Raw genomic sequence first — 19,848 nt, forward strand, 5'->3', positions numbered from 1 at the left:
TTGCAAAAGCTGTGATTATATAATATATTTATATTGTGATATATAGGCAATCATCACCTATTGAAATCACTAGAAGCTAGGGACATTTGGGCTGTTGTACTGTCCACCTGTCTCCCAGATCAAAGTCACTGTGTCCGGAAAGGGTTTGTGATACTTGGTACTCCATGCCTGCATTTTTATCATGGATTTTACCCTGGGCTCAGTAAACTACTTCTAAGGGATCTGTGGATGTCCACTAAGAAAAACAAGCCTAGATCAGCAGACTAAATTCTATATCGGGGTCCCTCCATCCACGGGCAATTCTGTAGCTGCTCTGCACACACAAGAAGGTTGGAGATCATTAACTGACAGCTAGAAGGTGCCCCCAGGAGTGGGAATCCCCATACTGCAATAAGCACCACAGTCACAGAATCGCTGGAGGAGAACAGGTAGGGTCTGAGGCTGGGACCTCCCCATGGTGCAACACCAGACTACAAGGAATGGCACAGATACTGGGCATCTGAATCTCTCCTCTCCAGGCTGCAGATATGGAGCAGAACCATGGCTCTATCAAACCATCAGGTAGAGTTTGGAGCTCCCTCTGGAGCTGAGGCTTCTGATCTGCAGTTTCACGATCACTTCAATTTGACTGAACACAGAAGATAACGAAAGGAGAGGGCCTGGCCTCTGCCCCATGTCCAGGAGGACAACAGGACCAGCTGTTCCCATAGCATCCCATGCTTAGTCAACTCAAAATGACTGTGAACTCACAGCCAAAGTTGCATTGCAACTACATACAACCACACCATCACTGAGGTACTGGTGCAGTATTCACCTTCCACATCTTCTCCTAGGGGATAAAAGACTTGCCCATGAAGAGCTGTAGGCTCTTAACAGCCTGGCAAAGCTTTGACCAAGCTTTTCTCCCAGGGATATGTCCCACTTCCCATCCCTACAGCATACTAGGTGAGGTGCCTCACACCCATTCTGTTGGAGCTGACATCTATGCACCCAGAAAAACAGTGTTCCTGGGGCCGTGAGGAGAGCAGGTGTGAGAGACCCTGATATTGTGACCAGGGCACTCAGAAGGGAAGACGTAGTGGTAGAGATCAATCCTGCTCCCTAGCTTGTTTCTGTTTGTTAAGATGGCAGCACTGGATGCCAGGTCTGGGAAGTTTAATGGGCTGAAAACATCAGGGCAAATTCAATGCTGCTATTATTATAAGCCTTCATTGTTTATGAGCAAATGGTGCTCCTTTTGACGTAATATCACAAAGCTCATGTGGTGGTATAATGAGAAATAGCTATTGTCTACACAAATGAGAGGAAGACCAAATCTGCCCCCTGGGTAGAGACCTATCTTCAATCTGATTGTGCATTAAGATATGGACAAAAATCAGAAAAAGTAATTCATGGAAGAGAGTATGAGGTACTGAGTCCCCTTAAGAGAGGGGCACAAGGCTTTCTGACAGATCGGGCAAGGACTAGGTTGATTGGAGCAGGACAGAAGAGCTTTACACCATGATGTCTACAAGGGATCAAATAAAACAAAGGGAGGTGCGATGCATGTTTCCTAGAGACAAGAGGGGGCTCAGGACATTCCGCAGTAAAGACCCCGTATGACTGCTAAAGGATTCAGTGGCACAATTCCCACTCAGTTCGATATGTGCTGGAGGAGGCCTATGCTCTTTTGACAAATAGCGGCGGGAAACAAAAGGAAAGACAAGTTTCACCGAGAGCAAATGGATCGTCAACAGATGCAGCCGCCAACAGGGTGCTGCTGGGAAAATTGCCTCCTGGGATTCCTCTGCAGTCATCTCTGGGGTAACTCACTGCATTATTCTTGTCCTAACAGCTCTGTTCAGACAGCGAGGTGAGTCATTCCAGCATATTTAGATCCTTGCATAACCAATGCCAAAAGGCAAGGTGTTACAGCACTGCTACGCCAACACAAATGCCCAGGGACCAACTTTGCACTCAAGAAAATGAGTAAGTACACCCTCCAGAGCAGACTGAGAGTATCTCTTAGACATTAACATCACGGTATTTTGCAAGAGATGAGCTTCTGTTCTACCTCTGGTGGCAGCTGTTTTACCAAATACAGCACTGTTGAGGCAAGGCTGAAAAACAAACCGGGAATAAGTCTACGTTCCCAGCACAAACTCTGATCCATGGAGTTAAGCATATCTCTACAGTGACCATGGGTACACTTCGTAGCATCACGTGTGATATGTGATATTAACTAACATCACAGGACCCTTGTAGACCCTATAGAGATCTTACCTTCAGACCTGAAAGATGGAGGCAATAGAAGAATGCGGGGCTGCCTTTCTTCAGAAAAGCATTTCAGAATGAAAAAAGCAGTGTAAAAGACACCATCAGATTTAGCACCCTCCCAGTACAGTCCAAGAAGAAAACCATCTCTGCCTCCTACTGAGCACGATCTTTTGGCCTACTGGGCCAGAGCTGTCCATGGCTTAGGACAGCCCTCAAGCATTCTCACTGGCACAGGCTGACGGTAGCTGAAAGGGGCTGCCACAACAGACAGGGGCTGCCATGGTTTGGTGAGACTCTGGCCTTGGAAGATGTAGCACAGCAGATATTGAACTCTGGAAGGTTTAGCAGAAGCAGCTGTGGGTAGCTTTGTGCTGGTGATTAAGCATAAAGTGGCCTTAACAGAGGGCAGCATTTTCCTGTGTTCCCCAGATTCTGCATCTCACTTGGATACCCAGAACAACAGCTGCCTCATACCTGCCCCCTGCAACAAGGGAAACTCCCCTTATTAAAGGTTCAGTCCCCAGGAAACAGGATGACACTATTGCCTTGCAGATACATACCACACCCAGCACTTAACATCTAACTAGGCTGGTAACCACTTCAAAGCAGCACTGCCCTGAGTAATGCTGATTCCTCAGAGGGTTAAATCAACATTTCCTAAATAAGAACACCTAGCAAACCCAAAGGCTTCAGCTAGGCAGATATCTGTGCTGAGCATCTCTGACTGTCTGACCCAGAAAAGACTACAAAGACCGAGGACCGTGAGATTCTGATGCCTCTTCAACAGAAAAATATTGTTTGGCTGAAAGATGATCCCAGAAAGTGATGTGACTCCTTATATTTTAGAATAAGTCAAGGAAAGCTGCGAGCTTGACAATCTGACCTAAGAAAAGTTTTCTTATCCCAAATATGGTGATGAGGTGTGGTCCTGAGCATGTAAGGAAGTGCTGGAGGGTCTTTGTCCCATCTCCATAAAAAATCCTTTCTCACCTCTGATGCTTTAGAGGTGATAAAGCAAAAATTATAACCTGCAAACAAAAAAATTATGGATCAGCCTTGAAGTATGAGATTAGATCAGAACCACTGTTTTACTAAAGGCAAATCAAGAAACCCCACTTCCTCCAGGAGGGATTGTGCTTCTCCACCCTATCTTAAAACATGCAGGCCAAAGACAGAGCGCTGGTATGTTTTGTCAGCAAGGACAAAAAGCTGTTGTGTCAAACATCCCCTTGTGTTCAAGAATCTAATAAATGGCACCAAGTCAACTCTTTAGTTCTCAGATTATCAAAGAAAAAACTGACTTTCCAAAGATAGACCCATCTCCTTCCTACAGACAAATTCCTGACATTCAAATGGGTCACTCCAAAACTGTATTTCTCACTCACCTCAAACCACCTCATCAGGCTCAAGCAGTGAACTCAGCACTGTATGAACTGGTCGTTAAATCCCAGACTTCAACAACTTTCCAAGAGTTGTCTAGTTAACATATGATACTACCAAAGCAGTTTCTTTAGATCCCTCTTCTTCTCCAAATGGACTACCCAGAATCTTAGCACTCTGCCCTTAATATCAAGACTGACATATTTCCATCTCTGGGATGGGATTAAAGGGTATCGCTAGGAACATTTTTCTTGTTATGTGAACAGATGTCTCTAATCATTAGCTGCTCGTGCTAAATTTTAGTCCATTTTTACCCATATCTTGGGCCAAAGGGCAGAACGGTAGCAAGATCTGTAGAGAGCAGGATTGAAGGTCAAAGGGTCTCCAACACACATTTCGTATAAACACTGCTGCTTCTGAACCACTTGCCACTCCAGCCATGTGCTGCTGACCTGTGGAGCAGTCAAATGATAATGTTCTAATCTACACAGAAAACTTCCACAGCCTTTTAAGGAGGTTTGAACTTTCATGTTCAGCTGGAGTCCCTTCTTTCTCTACCACTATCAGACACATTGTATTAATATAGCCAAACATCCTGCCAAGCATCATTAAAAAAAAAAAATCTAAATTTGAAACTCTTTTTGAAATATCTCAGTGAAATTATCTCTAAATTATGTGGGCATAAACTAGTAAGCAAGTTGGACAGGCCAGAATAAAGACACTTTTCTTGGCACTGGGATAATCCACATCTCAGGGTTCTGTTTTATCTGTGTGTTTCTATGAGATTTCATAAAACAGATTGAGAGTACTAGATCCAGAGCTTTCCAAATTTCACTTACAAAACAACCATATAAAAAAAGCATGATTTTTTAATTTACTTCAGAGTAAGTCAAGCCATGAAGAGGGTTATACAAGGATCAGTCCCTGATAGCTCCTTTCCTGGTGATGGCACAGTTTCTGAGGGAGTAAGAGAAAAACTTACTAAACACCTCTGAAAGTTTCCAAAATGAAATTAAAGTGTTTTTTTTTTTATTTGTGAAGAAGGACTGGTTCAGTCCTGTCTGCCTGCTCCCCTTGCCAGTGACCATGACTCGAAGGTGTCAGAATTCTCTTTTCCACCATGATTACTTCACTGCTGGTACAAATGACGTTCAACCTCAGATCCCCTGCAATAAATGCAAAAGCCAATAAGCCAAAACTTAGTTGAGTTAAAGGTCCAATTCAGCTATCTGTTAGCAATATCAGGTGGCTATCCTCTAGGGAGCAGATGCTTAGCTTTTCAAGTAACAAATGAAGTTGAAGTATAATGCATAAAATTTGTTCATGATAGAGTGAGGCAAACAGAGTTAATCAGTCACAGTCTCAAAGCAGGACAAGAGTTACAATGCTTGGCTGCTGAGAGAGTATAATAAATTTCTTTGAAATACCATTCCTTGCTTTCAGAATTACTTCTTTAAATACCAGTTTTCTAAATCAGTGTCATAGGTAGATTAGCAGAAGGGCACACTGCTGATTGCTTCTTCATTCCAGGCTGATAACAGTCACAAGAAAAACAAGGTTTCACATTGTGTCCTATGAGTTTCAGAATCAGTTTCCAGCACTACAGTACCAGCTTCCCCATGCTTCCAGCAACAGTATCTCTATTCCATGTCTGAGGATGCAGACACCAGAGGAAGCTGAGTTACACCTGTGAGTGCAAAACCAGGTGGTCTGGCTTCATCTGCTGATGGATCTATTTGTGAGGCTGAAGATGAATAGGTTCTGATTAAGCATGTCCACCCAGCATCTTAACAGCCTCCTTCTCCTAGATAAAGACAAGAGGTGAAATCCAGAAGGTAATGCAAAAGCCCTTCATAGAACCTAATGTGTGGCAGTAGATAGGTAAATGCAGAGCAAGATCTAGGAAAGCCTTCTCTGACCTTAGCACTTGAGATTTCCTTGGGGCCAAAGGTTTAAGGCAGAAAACTCCCTATGCACCTCCTCCCCATTATCAGCAGCATTCCTGCATTTTGCCACTCAAGGCCATTTGGGGTGCATAAAAACAGGCATTTCAGCTGCTGCTTCTCCAGGCTGTGGCAATCTGCAGTAGTTGGAATACTCACCTTGGGAGTAGGACACTTCAGCACTTGAATCCTAAGAGGGATTCTGGCTTCATGGGGACTTTAGCAGGAGAAGTGGAAAATGCTTCCACCCAGAACACCTACCATCCTGATGGTTAGGCTCTTTAGAGACGCAGGTTCCAGCATCTGCAAGTGGTGAAGGGCCTGGAGGCCAGGGCATCCAGCTCCTTTAGTCCATCAGTGCTTTAATCAGGGTCTTGTGGTGCTGGAGAAGACACAGAGAGGAGCCCATTTTAGTGGAGAAAGATGTAGACTAGGCAAAGAACCACAGACAGCCATTTCAACGTCCAAATCCATCTCCTAGCAGGACCTCTGTGAGCCTGGCTCATGCAGAAAGCTCACACTGATGACCTGGGTTCTGCACCCTGGCACTGAGTGTCATCCCCCTCCCATCCCAATCAAGCTATGAAAGGCTTTTTCCATATGCTAGGCCTTCAGGTTTACTTTTGACCTAGAGCTGCATAGTGTGGAATGACCTAAGGAAATCACCCCTCCTGATGCTGGCTGCACATGGCTCCTTCCAAGGCCAGGATAGCAGAGGACATCACAGGCAACTGAACCTGGTTTACATGCTTTCTCTAATGAAAGCTACCTTGGGGGAAGTCCGAAGCACGCACAAGAGTGTATGGGGCACTCTCTTGTGCTACCACCCATCATTCAGGGGTTCTGTAGCAAGAGAAGCTACAGAGCTATCAATTCAGTTCCTTAATTAAGTAGGACCTCAGGGACGACTGGCCATTTCTGATGGTTGGCAAGCATTTACCCTTCCTTGCCAAGGCTCAAGTACCTGCTGTTCAGTGTCCTCTCTGGATCACAATTGTTGTTCCCAGCCTGCAGGTGAGCTGCAAATATCAATACTCTACATTAATAATAGCAACAATATCTAAATCAAATTCTGGAGGCTAGCTGGCTAAAATTCAAAGGTGACACAGAGAGAGCAACCCTTGAAGAAAGCATCAGAAATGGAGGTGTTGTTCCAACTTGCCCACACTCTCCTGCTCTCTGCTTCCCCCTAATCTTGAGATGACAGATCAGACATGATTTAGACAATGGGTGTTGGGCTTCCAACATATCAAAACACGCATTTGAGGCTGGAAGTCCTTACAAAGGAGAAAAGTGTGTCTATTTTCAAGAGGTATACATATGACTGACCAGCTGGACTAAGGTTCCAGCTTTCTAATTGCAAAGTGGATTCCCTCCCCCAAACAAGGATGTAGCAATAACTATTACAACTTGTATTTGATATCCTCCTTAAATCCCCAATTCCTGGAGTCATGGTGTGATGTGAAACTCAGTTCTCTTCATGAAGAATAAAGTATGTTTCTAGCTTCTCTGCTGAAAAGCACACTTCAAACATGACATTTGCTGGCTCAACATCAAAAAAGAAATTAAAAAATACCCATACTGCCATTCTTTTATATAGCCAGATACTTAAATCAATGTTATATTGATGTTATTTTCATATGGATTCATGATTTTTTTAATTTCTGAGCTTAGCAAAAAATACACCACTAACCCTTCTAGGCATCTGCCTAATACAATAGTAGCTGAATTGTGTACCTCTTAGTACCTAAAACTTTTGCAGTGTCCTTTACCCAAGTAGACTGGATTTCATTCTTCTCCTGTTTCCACACCTTTCCCAAAGCTCTTTGCCTGCCTGCCATGGAGTCAGGGTCCCAAAGTCTCTCTGTTTATCCCCCCTGCAGCCTTCCAGCTCATCTCTCAGAAGGTGAAATGAGTTTGTAAGACCAACTTAAGGTATGGTTGAGGAGAAAAGAGGAGGGCACAAAGAGGTAATAGTCCTCTTTTCACAAGGGAATGGCATGGTCATAGCACACCAGTGCACCCAATACCCAATGACATCTCCAAGCAAAGCAAGATGCATTTGAGACAGGGTACTTTCACACACATTTCAGGGAGTGTTTTGCCCCACTTGCACTGCCACATTTAGCCCGAGAGTTCATATACTCCCACTGCAGCCAAGAGGAGCATTTCCTCTCCATATTTCAGAGATGCATGAGTGCTCTCTATTTGCTTAATACTTTTTACTTCAGGCTTTACATGTCATACAGGATGCTGGGAAGAAAGACGTCCTCAAGGGAAGGAGTCTGAGTGTCCAGCTATTCCCTTACAAAACATACCCCTCTATCCAAGGCATTTCTGAAGTGCCTGTCACTTTCACCTCTGTGTATGCATGCACCATCCCACACTGCATGTTCTTCCAGTGTTCATTACTTGGGTGTGATCCTGCAAGAACAGCAGCTGGGGCTTCTCTCTTTACAGACTTAACAACAGCACCCCAAGTGCACAGAAGACATAGGAATGTAATCCCGAGGTCATTTATGCAGAAAAAAGGAAGGACAGAAAAACTGCAACAGCAGCATGCTGAACTCCTCTCTCTGAGGTTCTGTGAGAGCCTTCCCCTGGGCTGTGTGTTGCAGGGATTCACAATGATTCCCACTTGGCTCTACAGACAGTGCAGCGTTCCCAGCCCTGTCTCTGGGACTTGCCGCTCTCTGGCCCTTTCCCTCCTTTTTCTCTTGAATTGCACCTTCAGATGCCTCGTTTTCTCTGCACAAGGGAATTTGCACAACTCCATGCAGATGCTCAATGAACAGCAGATAGCCATCAAACTGATTTGTCATTTATGCTGGTTTTTGTGAACTCTCACACCCAGGGTATTAGCTAGTGAAAGAAAGCAAGGGAGACCTTTAGGCAGAACCAAAGGCCCATTCTAATGTCCTTCTGAGCATTTGAAACTGGGAACAACTATGCAAGAACTGAGTTTTTCTGCTAGAAGCTATTTTACTACAATTTAAATATTGTGTGTAGATGCTTTGGCTGTTGCCTGCATTGGCTGGGGGAGGCGTATTTAGGTTTGGACCTGTGCGTTATTGCATCTCTTTGCCCATCCCCTTGAGCATGTGTGTGCAAATATTACTGTGTCCCACAAATGCTAAGTACATGTGATACAAAGAAAAATGTCCCCAGTCTCTGTACTGGCTGAGGCACAGCAGTGAGAACAGACTTGAAGGACTGCCCGTCTCAACCATCTCCAAATGCTGGGCCCAGCAACAGCTCCAGGTGTGAGCTGAGAGCCCCACCTACAAATATTTTCACACATGAAGACTAAGTCCTGTAATTGTTGCTTTACCAGCTAAGAAAAATGAAGATTTCTTCTCAGAATAACTTATTCAAGCAGTGTGAAGTATCAGCTGTTCCCCCAATAAGGCAGCAGCTTCCTGTCAAAAGTCTCCATGGGGGGGATTTGTGTCAGCTTCCTGTTTGCAGCTCCCTGCCCTCTGACACTGTGAGGAAGATGATGACAGTGGGGGAGAGGAAGAGATAAATCCATGCCTACCCTGAGGCTTTAAGGCTGTCAAAGGCTATATTTTGATCAGTTTTCCAAAGAACGTAGGATAAAACTGTGCAGTGACAATCCAGGCTCTGCAGCTGATCCTTGAAATATCCTCCCCAACTTCTGCTGTCTCAGTGTGTGTCTTCTTGCTCACACCCCTCTGACAAGAGCAAAGAGGGATGATTGTTTGCCAGTTCACTCCCTTGTCTCCAAAATATCTCCTCTGCTCCCATGTGCCTTTGGACTGACACCTCAGAAACTGCAAGGTCAGAAGGACCTGTTCAAATCATCTGGTGCGACACCTTGTCTAGCCCAGGCCGGAGAATTCAACTCATTCCCTGTCACTGCTTCTTTCACTGCCATATGTGGGACCCAGTAGGGTTCATCGGTTGTCACAAATCTTTCCATCAAAGAGATTTCGGTCAAGTCTCCTCCAAATATCTCCATGAGAAGCCCGGAGTCTCCTGTCCTCACCCCAGTGACACTGTAGCTGTGCTACCAGCTCACTTTTCACCAACCAGGCTCCCGTGCATAACACAGCACCCAGAACTGGACACTGTTGGTAGCACAGACTCGATATCACCTTCTTCTTACTGCTCAGGAGACTCCTGCTTATATGTGCAAAGCTCATGCTTGCCTCTTCCTCAGAACTTCCCCTCCAAGGCCTGTATCCAGCTGAATTATACCAACTATGTCTGTGCTGTCAGATATGTCAGATCACCCCCTCTGAAACAAAATGGATGTGGTTCTGGGGACAATTTGCTCCAGAGATAGCTCTCTGCAGGCAGTATGGATGAGACTGCTCCATCCAATACTATCCCAGCAGACAGGGTCCCTACAAGCTCTGCTCCATGCCGTTCCTCTGGGTTTTAAAGCAAACAGCACATCCTCTGCATCATGCTACAGAAGCATCACGCTCTGACAAAGCTGCCTCTGTGACCTGAAAAACAACTACAAATATAATATTCCAAAAAAGCTCAGAGGAGACCCAGACTGAGAGCTAGTTGGAGCCAGGCGTTTTGCTCTGGTGGACTCTACCCCGAGCAAGGGGGAACACAAGACATTTATCTCATTTGGGCCAGGGGATGAGAAGTTGTCTGCGGAGTGGGTGCCTTTAGCAATATAGATGTATACTGTGACAAATTCGTTTCAGGGTCATTGTTTACCCTGTAAGTGTGAGCTGACATTGAGCTGCCCTTTCTTGCTGCTTCTCTTTCAGTGCTCCATGTCTTCTGCCTTCGTCTCTCTCATCCATCCTTTTCTTGCTCTTTCTCCCAACTTAAATATAAAAATTAGCCTACTGTGGAAAACAAAATAGAGGGACAAGAAAGATGTAGGGGAAAAGGTGAAAGAAAAAAAAATGGAAGGAGTAGTGGGATAGTCAGAGGACAAAAAGGTAGAAAGAAATAGAAAGGCGAAGAGACTGAAAAGCAGAGCAGGGCACCACAGCTATGGGAAGAAGATGGAGAAAGATGTGCAGAGAAAACCCAGAACGCTGCAGTCAGGGAAATGCAGAGATAGGAGAGGAAAAGGGGAGTCTGTGAAAGAAAAAGTCTGGCTGGGGAAAAGGAGTCAGCAGGGGAGCAATGAAAGGTGATGATACCACAGGACTTTCATAAAACTTAACAGTGCAGACCCAGCTCACACACATCCTTCACAAGGCAGGCAGATACCACAGCTAATGCTTCACCAAGCAGCTGGTGCCCAGGTGGGAAAAGCAGCACGTTGAGTTCTGGAGGTTTCCTACAGGTGAAACCTGCTCAGAGAGTGTTAGCAGCTGCCACAGACGTGATTTTTTAGCAGGACATTTCTGTGGCTCACTGTGATGCCTTCAGCCCCACTGCCTCAGGCTGGCTGGTTCCTCCTCATTCACAGTTTCCATTTGCTTTATCAGTCACTGATTTTGCTGGTCTCCCTCATTTCCTGTCCCTCCGAGCTCCTTGATTGTGCTTCCCCACTACTGACAAGTCTATGAAAGAAGTGCAGGGTCTCAGGCATTACTGATCTGTCCATCATTTCAACACCATCTCCTAGGAAACAGTGACAGTATAGACAGAGACAAGCTGCCCCAGCTCTGGCAAGAGGTGCAGGTGTTCAAGAACACTTTAGAAGCTGAGTACAATGTATTCTTGCTAGGTCTTGATGGCAGCTCCATAGGAGCTGGGCTCTGTAGGACCTGGCTTCTCTTCTTACCTGTGCCTGGGCTGAGGCATGAGCTGATACTTAGAGAGTGTAGCTCCCTGATAGCATCTTCGCACGGGACTCTGTAAGTAAAGAGGGTGGATTACAAGCGTGGTGATAGAGCCATTCCCACCTGCTCACTGGTATTACCCCGCCAAGGGCAGAGAGAAAGGCATTTTGACAACTGAAGAAACTGCATTTTTAAATTAAGGCTCCAGCCCTTCACTTAAACTATGACACACGTACACATTATCACATTGTCCCCTGTGGGCTTGGAGTAGAAACCGCCTCTTGTACTGCTCCGTCAGCTTTACCTGGGAGAAGAATTGTTAGCTAATTAGCCTGGCATGCATGTGGCTGCATCGCGGGAATGTTTGGAGTTGGGGCCGATCCCAGCACCAGGGTGCCGATGGGAATATGGGCCCCACCCTTCGGACCGGGATAATATTTTTCTAATGCTTTGCACTGGTTGGCTTTGTTTTGCTGAGTTGTTGCTATGCACCTGAGGCTCCGCAAGGGAAGTCAGCTCTCTAGAGGAAACAACACTGGCAAAAAGTCACCAAATCATTGTTCTGGCTGCATTCTGTGTCATGAACAAACACATGAATCTGCACTTGTTTATCGAGAGGCACAAGGGCAGGATTTTGCCGGTTATCCGCAGAGGTGATTTGTCTATTGGACCTGCTAGTCCCAGTGGCAGCAGTTAGCCCCAAAAACAAAACCAGGAAAAGACTAAGTGTTCCCATACAACTTCCAGCACAATCAGCAGCCCTCTTCGAAAGCGCCTTTCAAACAAGAAATGGGAGAGGGAAAAAACAATTAACACTAGAGACTTTATTAAAAAAAAGACAATTCTTCCATTAATCAGACCCTTATCAGCAGCAAGGTGATATAAAGCCAGGGTTTAATTGGAACTGAGCAAATGTGTTTGTGCTGGTGTGGAGAGCCTTGTCTATGCGAGCAGGAATGTGGCCTGCATCCTGTTTTCTTTACTGATGGGGGAGGAATCCATTCCACAATTCCTTGAAAGGCTGCAGCATGTTTTCCACTAGCTCCATGCTGGGCTTGTGAACTGTGTTCCTGTTTCTTAGCATCCTGGACAGCAGCTTTGTGCTCAAAGGGATCCTAAAACACTGGCTATGTTTTTTACAAAAAGAGAAATCATTCCTTCCGTCAGTAGCAACAGGTGTCGCGGCTGCTTGGCACCACGAGCACTTTGCGCTCCTTCCGATTTCCTCAGTGTTGTGGAAGGACAGACAATTCCAGAAGCAGGAAGATATAAGATCCCAAAGCTGGTTTATTTACTACAAACTGACCCCATTATTCACCTGGGCCTTTGCAAAGGGCAAGATAGGAGAAAGCAAGTTTCTTAAGGGACAGAGAGAAGCTCCTTGTGGGTTGAAGCAAGTGGGATTCTGCTCAGTCCTGCAAGATGCTGAGCACTTCCCTGGAGGAGCTGAGTGCCCTCAGCTCTTGTGGAGATCCATGAAGGACAGTGTTCCTGGCAACCTGCAGGGGAAGGTCCTCCGAGCCTTTTGGTCCTTCAATCCTTTCGTGTACCTTTGGGGGCACTTCCTCGTTGCCTTCTTTGTGGTAAACTCTCAGTGACAGTGTTCAACCTCTGACAGCTCCGTGGCTCCATCCCCTGCACTGAGAAGGATCTCTGTGATTCACTGGGGTCTTTCCTCTCTGTCAGGGGTGCTTTTTGGTCGATTACATCTGCACTCTTTTACCATAGCACTTGACTACCTTATTCCATGGTGGTGTGTTGAAGTTCTGGTGAACTGTTGCCCTGCTTCAATATCACAGCATAAAATATTAAGGTATCTTTAACACTGCAATATGTAAAATCTGTAAATGCCTTTTCTCATCTTCCTAGTCCTGACCTCTCAAAAGGGAATCATAGTCATATTTCCATCCTCCTTTTTGTCAGTGCAGTGACTGGTGTTTCCAGTGATGACTGCCAGGATGAACAGCCTCAGCCCAAATCCAGCAACCTTTCATGTCATTACTGTGTCCAGTTCTGGGCTCCCCAGTACAAGAGAGACATGGCACTGCTGGAGAGAGTCCAGCGTAGGGCTACAAAGATGATTAGGGGACTGGAGCATCTCTCTTATGAGGAAAGGCTGAGAGAGCTTGGGCCTGTTTAGCCTGGAGAAGACTGAGAGGAGATCTTATCAATGTATACAAATATCTAAAGGGATGGTATCAAGAAGATGGGGCCAGACTCTTTTCAGTGGTGCCCAGTGACAGGACACGAGGCAACGGGCACAAACTGAAACACAGGAAGTTCCATCTGAACACGAGGGAAAACTTCTTGACTGTGAGGGTGACAGAGCACTGGAACAGGTTGCCCAGAGAGGTTGTGGGGAGTCTCCTTCTCTGGAGATATTCAAAACCTGCCTGGACGCGATCCTGTGCAACATGCTTTAGGTGACCCTGCTTGAGCAGGGGGCTTGGACTTAGACGATCTCCAGAGGTCCCTTCCAACCTCAACCTTTCTGTGATTCTGTGATTCCTGCATCAAAACTCCATTCAGTTTGGATGGCAATGTCACCAGTCCAAACCTCCGAGGACTGTACTTGGAGCACTGGCCACACAAATATGGAGCTTGGCTTTCATAGGCAGAAGTGGGAATATTACCCAAAAGCAAGTTTGGAGAAGTGTGACAAATCCACCAAGCGTTGCAGCCCAGCATAATTAAGCAGCATTCTTATTCACGTCATCTCCTGGCTCTGGCATAGGTTTTATTATAGTCATTATGAAGACAGATATTACTTTTGGATTGACTCACTTGATGGGTTGATCAGCACTTTATTGTAGCCTCCAGTTATAGCACTTTTTATGGCATCCAGAAGAACTTAACCATTAGTACACTATTAGGAAGCACACTGGCAGCTGATTAAGTTGCTGAAGGTCAAAGACATTTTTCTTAATTGCTCCATGTGTGCTCCCTCCTCCTCCTCCTCCTCCTCCTCCAACGGAGCTGGAGGGAGATCATTCTGTTTTAATAATAAAGTCACAGAGGCATACCTCGTATTTGCCATCAAATCTCCTGGGAGAGGGTTATTCACCATTTAAGATCTTGTCTAAACTGTTATGGTCTCACTGCTGAAATGAACTCTTGGAGATTTTCATGGTGTGTATTGTAAACTACAAAAAAAGCCATCAGGGTGACTTATTGAATTGGTTAACACATGTTGCGACTAATGTGCTATCAGGGTCATAATAAAATGAGTGCATGGATATGCCGAAGGGAGCTCTCTGTCTCTGTGAGGGAAGGCAAGACGATTTTCTAGCTTCTGACAGAGTCTCATGTCTCCCAGGTATATTGCCAGAACAAACCTGCCAAAGACAAGAGATCTGGAGTTCATTGTAGTCTTTCTGATCAGCCTTGCTATTTTTTCCTTTGCAGTGTAGCACATCAGTTGTTTTCCTGTTAATTCATAAACGGAGGTTGCTCTGCAAGGTGTTCGTATCCTGTCCTTCAGACTGTACCAACCACTCACTGAGCTGTATTTTCAGTGCGCTCCAGGTGCACTACAGGAATGTATATTTCCAGCACAGACACTTTAACAGAGCCAATGGGATCCTTCGCTTCATTGATGCAACTGGAAAAAAAAAGTGTTTGTGTAAATCAGAAAACAAGTAGCTTTCCCCTCTGTGTTCCTCGTCTCGGCAGTGTGCACCCCCCAGTTTACAGCACAAGGCTAAAGGGAGGATACTCCTTCACTGAACTGCCTCCAAACAAGTCATTGCCAGAGATGGACTGTGAGCCCTTGAAAGCAACAGTCAGCTTTGTGCTCCTGTGGAAGGTGCATGTCCAGTGCTGGGACATGGTTCTGCTGAATGCTTTCTTCAGTTACAGGGCAAGTTGAAGGCTTCAGCTCCCTTCTTGCACAGCCTGTTGCTAAGGGTGCTCACACGTCCCATGCTACACCAAGCTCCTTTGCAGGATTACGGATATACTTACCTGGAGCTCATTGCCAGGGTGGGGCGTGAGCCTGTATTCCTTACCCAGTACAGCTAACAACTACAGTACTAAGCTATGTGATTACTTAATCTGACTGTGCCCATTTAATTTTTTTGTTTCAGCTTCCACCCTCTCCCGAGCCTTCTGTTCTCATCTGAGATGAGAAACTAAAATCACTAGAACTTGTTTCTATGGTAAAATACACCTGCAAAAGCTTGATGGTTCTGGCAATCTCTCACATTTCAGAATCTCAGCCAGGTATTTAGATGCTCATGGGGACTTCATCTTTCAGCTCTGGAGTTGTCTGACCCAGCAGAGTTCACTAAACTAGCAGAAATCTCCTCCCTGCTTTCTCCCAAGTTAGATTTCCACTAGCTCAGTGATCTCGATTATCCCACTGAAGTTTAGAATAGCACCAGAGCCAATGCAAAGGGAGCAATGTGGGGGATGAGGACAGAGGAGTGCAGGCTTGCTCTGCTGCAGGTTTTTAGGTCCATCAAGTCACTTCAGGAAGCCTCTCCCTCCAGGGGTTTAGTGAAATCATCTCTCCTTTACAGGGCAGCCTTCTGGAGCTGTTCTGTGAAGAGGAACAAGCTATTTCCTTTTGATGAGGGAGTGGTAAGGTCGCCTCAAAGGTGTTATGGAAGTTAGATGGGGGAGAGGCCCCCAGTTACTCATCAGTGAGTGGGTGTGAGGTTGAGGAAAGGATTTTAAAGAGGCTCAGATGTAACATAATGCTCCTGCTGAGAGTGTCAGAGGAAGGTGTGACAGATGGGGAATGTTTCACCCAAGAGTTTTACACTGGCTCTACCTGCCACAGTCTCACTGCCTTGCACTTTCTTACCAATCCCCTCTTAGAGGAAGTGGTTAAGGGTTAAACCTGAGACCTAGTTCTCATGGGAGGGATTTCAGTGTTCTCTACTTCACTGTCCGCTGAATCAGATAAGTCAGGGGATTTCAGGACAATTGAGACTTCAGTCCTAGAGAGAGATAAAGGAGAAAGCTGTAAGTGTTGGGGAGAAGACTTAAACTAGGATGCTCACAGACTTGAAACTCCACCTTGGTAACCCTCTCAGCCTTGAGCCTTCTTTGAAATTGAGCTGGACAAAATCTGGGCTTGAGGAGCCCAAGAATTAATCTCTTTACCTGCAACTTCACATAAACTGGGAAGCTGAATGGCCTGTGACTCTTCCTGCTTCTTCTCCTGCTGTAGGAAGTCCTTGTGTGGAAGCATATGGAATGTTGTAGTGAGGCCACAAACTGTGGTCAGGTACTGTAATATCTACACCTGGGCAGCACCCCACAGCTAGAACACCTCGAAGATATGTGATACAACCAATCACAGACAGCTCACAGGCCTCTGACAGCAGGCATGAATAATATTAGCTTATTTTGCTGTGCATCCGCTCGTTCTGGGCTCTAGCCTGCTGAAGAGAACTGGTCAAGTCAATAATCTTTGTACCCAGGAATATTGGTTCTAGGGACAAGAGTCGGCAACTTTCAATATAGAAACTTGATCAAGCTCTGCATTTTCTTTGGCCAGAACTGCCCATTGACATGTGCACATCCCTCAGTCTGAAGGCTGCATGCCAGGCCAGTGGGTTATAATGTGGCCGTGGCCGAGCGGGTGAGAGCTCCTAAAGTCATTCTCAGCAATGAAGGAGGCTGAGGAAGCCCGGTTTCATTTAACGACATTATTGTAAGCTTGACTTTACAGCACAAGAGTTCACAGGAGATACACAGGCCTCAGTGTCTCAGAGCTTTGGCTTTAGTCACACAGAGAAGTGACTATTTACTTTAACAGATGGAATATTGTAAAAAGAGACCCAGCTGCTGGACAGGCCAGCAGTAGTGTCTGGAAGGTACATATTGCTGCTCCATATCACAGCCTTCACAGGACCACTGGCCTCGCCACTCGGGCCAGAAGTGTTGAAACCAAAGGTATTGGGACCAGCTGCTGACCCATGGGAAAGCATCACCCTACGCCCATTATGCAACATCTCTTCCCCTCCTGTTGCACCCAAGGTCTTATTATTTAAGGCCCAGCTCTTCTGTGGGGTGATCCAAACAAAAACAGAGCAAAATAATAAAATGCTGGACAAGAAAATAATCTAGCAGAGCATATATCTGCTGTGGGCAGCTTCTGCTTTCCCTGGAAGTATCAAAGCCTGGCAGAGACTTTGAGCAGGCAACAGTCCAAACACACCTCGCTGAAGGCACTCTTCTGTTTTTATATTAACATATCCACTCCCAAGCAGCACCCATCCATGCAGCCAATGTGAGATATGAATGAAGTTACATCAGAAAACATGTTTTTTAACCTGATGGTGACAGAACTGTCCCACAGTACAGAAGGAAAGTTACCTGCTTGCAGGCTAGCTAGAAAGGTCTCTTCTTCAGGAATTCCTGCTGCAGGAAAAATGCCAGAATCCTATTCAGGGCACAAGACTTCTTGATTTATGGCAATTGTCAATCATATGAAGGATTGCTGAACCAAAAAGTCATAACTTAGAAAATACGGCATCACTTATACTTAGAACTGGCTTAGGAAGTTACCTCTTTCCTGAATTTCCCTCCTTAATGAAGGTTTGTTATCCTGTTCTTTCCTTTTATATATGAAAACTTATAAAATATGCCTTCTTCGAACTACTTGACCTAATCCTTATCATTGAATTCAATAACCTCAAAATGAACACAGTCTTATCTTCTCCCTTTTCACCCTAATTAAGACGCTTTTAAGCATCTCCCTTCTCTTTTGCCCTTGGGTGATACTTACTTAGCTCTTGTAATTAAAATTGCACCCGAAGGACCGGGCACTGTACAGACATTGGCATTATTCCCAATTGGTGGGGTTACCACCAAGCTCGTCCAGTCCCTCAGCATTTTATGGGACATTTTGAGAGGTCTTATATGAGAGCCTAATGAGGAGCTCTCCTGAGGTTTTGTGATCAGGGCCTTGGGGGACTTTTATGGATGCCTGGCCTGAGGTATTTTTATCCTGCTTTTCCAGAAATGTTGACTTTCAGTATTTCTCTCCAGAGAACTCACCAGAGAGTCCAAGGCTTCCCCAGTTGAATGCGGAGAGCTAGCCCTGGAAAATTTACCGTAGTTCAGCTTCATGAGGAAATTTTTCTCCATTAACTGATCTTAGAGCCAGAAGAAAAGAAATGGGTTAGTTCAAATCTTCCCTCACCCAGTCAGGAAGTCTTGCTTCAATCACACATGCTGCAGCAGAGTTAGGGAGTGCTTCTCAGACACACTTCTGGCAAAGGCGAAGCGCTCCTCTTGTTATTACCCTTAGAGACAGTCGGGCCTTGGGCTGTCCAAGTAGGGATGGTTTCATTCTCTACAAGGAGGGGAAGGCAAGCCTTTTTTCAGGCTGACTAAGGTCATATTTCTTCTGTGATTTAAGAAAGACAAAAAAAGGCTGGGCCTGACTAACACTAGCTTAATAGACATTCTTGACGATGTGGAAATCTTTCCCAGGAAATGAATGAAATGCCGCTAGCCCTCAGCTTCCTCATTCACACCACCTGACATCAGCTGAAGCAGGACACCTTGGAAATTACAGAAAACAGGCAAAATTTTCAGGCCTGTTCTGGGACAAAGCTGAGCAGAAAGGGGAAGAATAGCACCTTAGATTTCATATATAGGAGATTTAAGCCTGTTCTGTGTTGCAAGGTATGTTTTTTCCCTTCATTTTCTCTCACACTTTTTCTGGCATTTTAAGGCACTTTTTGTCATGGCATTTAAAGTCATAGAAAGCACACATCTGAAGAAATGTAATTTTCACCTGTCACCCTGTCAAAGGGCAGAAGTCCTGGGTCATGGGAGATGCAGTTCAGCCAAGAATGTTGGGCAATAGGAAAGGACAAGGGCTGTAGTTCTCCAAACTACAGTTCCCAGGAAGCTATGCAAACCCCCAAAGAAGTGCATTAGTGCAAGGCATGCAAAAAGCACGTTACTGGCTGTTATTTTAATATTTCTTTTTACTCCCCTCCTCACAGTTGCACCATGTAATTCACTGAATTGACTATGGCAGAAAAATCTATGTGGTCTTCATGCAGAGCTTTTAATGCATGATGAGCTTTTCTTTTAACTGTACTTGAAAAAAAAAAATGCAACAACACACACTCAGATCTAAAAGACAGTGGAGGCTGGAGAGGCTATGTGGTCTTTCAGTCCCTGTGAGTCTCATACCCACGATCACATTGCTGCTAAGAAGACCTGTAGCACAGGGCTCCACCATAGGAAACCACAGACAGGATCACTTGGCACGAGGATTCAAACTGCTCTCAGCATCCATAGTCTTCAGTACCCCAGGCTGGGGATCGTTTCATATCTATGTTCCCATAGACATCCAGAAAGGAACAAGGTATTTCTTTTTTTTTCCACTTAAATCAGCTAGATGAATTCACTATGAACTGAGAGTTGCTAAGGACGTTGCACAAAACTGCATAGCATGCCCATTTTCACCCAGCTGTGCAACCCCACTCACTTCCACAGTATTTTAGTCCATCTGTGTTTCTTTTGCTCCAGCCACCACCGTCCAGACATGTAATAAGAAAGAAAAATAGTAT

Source organism: Apteryx mantelli, chromosome 27, assembly GCF_036417845.1.
Source record: "Apteryx mantelli isolate bAptMan1 chromosome 27, bAptMan1.hap1, whole genome shotgun sequence".
Taxonomy (NCBI): Eukaryota; Metazoa; Chordata; class Aves; order Apterygiformes; family Apterygidae; genus Apteryx; species Apteryx mantelli.